Raw genomic sequence first — 2077 nt, 5'->3', positions numbered from 1 at the left:
AGGGAAACACATCACTTGTCTATGGCTTCTGTGTATATTGATTGAGGTCCAAGTGAAATGAAATCCTTGACAACTTCAATGATATCTCCATTTTTCATGGTAATTTGTATTGGTCCTATAGTGAGGATTTTGGTTTTCTTTCAACGAGCTGTATTCTGTAGTTAAGGCACCAGTCTCTGATCTTCATCAGTACGTTTTTCAAGTCAGACTACCTTATGGCATGCAGTATTAAGGCATCTTCACACTACAGGGAATTAATAAGGCTTTCACAAATATTATTTCCGTGCTCTTCTATATTTAGGACAACTTCTTAGATTCTTTTCTTTTTTAACATTTTATTACTCATACAACTCTTATCACAATTCATACGTATACATACATCAATTGTATAAAGCACATCTGTACATTCTTTGTCCTCATCATTTTCAAAGCATTTGCTCTCCATTTAAGCCCTTTGCATCAGACCCTCTTTTTTCCCCTCCCTCCCTGCTACCCCTACCTCATGAGCCCTTAATAATTTTTAAATTATTATTTTGTCATATCTTGCCCTATCCAGCGTCTCCCTTCACCCCTTTTCTGTTGTCTGTCCCTCAGGGAGGAGGTCACATGTAGATCCTTGTAATCGGTTTCCCCTTTCCAGCCCACTCACCCTCTACCCTCCCAGTATCGCACCTCACACTCCTGGTCCTGAAGGTATCATCCACCCTGGATTCCCTGTGCCTCCAGCTCCTATATGCACCAGTGTACAACCTCTGCTCTATCAAGGTAGATTTCAGATCATGATAGTTGGGGGGTGGGGTGGAGGAAGCATTTAGGAACTGGAGGAAAGTTGTATACTTCATTGGTGCTACATCGCACCCTGACTGACTCATCTCCTCCCCTAGACTCCTCTGTGAGGGGATCTCCAGTGGCCGACAAATGGGCTTTGGGTCTCCACTCTACACTTCCTCCTTCATTCACGATGTTAAGTTTTTGGGGTTTTTTTTTATGATGATGCCTTATTTCTGATCCCTTTGGCACCTCGTGATCACACAAGCTGGTGTGCTTCTTCCGTGTGGGCTTTATTGCTTCTGAGCTAGATGGCCGCTTGCTCACCTTCAAGTCTTTAAGACCCCAGACACTATCTCTTTTGATAGCCGGGCATCATCAGATTCCTTCGCCACGTTTGTTTATGCACCCGTTTGTCCTCGACAATCGTATCATGGAGCTGTGCAGCCAATGATATGATTTTTTGCTCTTTGATACCTGAAAACTGATCCCTTCGGGACCACGTGATCACACAAGCTGATGTGCTCTTCCATGTGGGCTTTGTTGCTTCTGAGATAGATGGCCACTTGTGCACCTTCAAGGCTTTAAGACCCCAGACGCTATCTCTTTTGATAGCCGGGCACCATCAACTTTCTTCATATTTACTTGTTCAAATGCTTTGGCTTCAGCAATTGTGTCGGGAGGGTGAGGATCATAGAATGACAATTTAATAGAAGAAACTATTCATGTATTGAGGGAGTGCTTCAGTAGAGGCCCAAGGTCCTTCTGCCACCTTAATACTAAACCTATAAATATAGACACATAGATCTATTTCCCCATCCTCACATATATATTTGCATGTACATGTCTTTGTCTAGACCTCTATAAATGCACTTTGCCTCCTAGTTCTTTCCTCTATTTCCCTTGACTTTCCTCCTGCCCCACTATCATGCTCCATCCCCACCTGGCTTACAGCTATACCTCTTCTTTAAGTAACCTTGCCCTTATCATTCCCTACCAGGCCAGCCACTCCCCACCTCGCCACCAATTTGGATCCCATGTTGCTCCCTTGTCCCTGGGTTTGTTAACACCACTTCTTTACGCCCAATCTCCCCCTATCCCAGGTACCCCCAGAACTGTCGGTCCCTTTGTTTTTCCTCCAGATAGTTCATCCAGCCTGTCTTATGTAGACAAACCTGTGGAGATAATAACATGCACAAAAATAAGACAGAGGAAAACAAAGCAACAGTATACAGCCAGACAACAAAACAACAAACCACTGACAAAGAACAAAACAAAACACATCAAGATAGAAAAGCTTGTAGTTAGT

This window comes from Tenrec ecaudatus, unplaced genomic scaffold, assembly GCF_050624435.1.
Source record: "Tenrec ecaudatus isolate mTenEca1 unplaced genomic scaffold, mTenEca1.hap1 Scaffold_99, whole genome shotgun sequence".
Lineage (NCBI taxonomy): Eukaryota > Metazoa > Chordata > Mammalia > Afrosoricida > Tenrecidae > Tenrec > Tenrec ecaudatus.
This window is presented reverse-complemented; position numbering follows the sequence as displayed.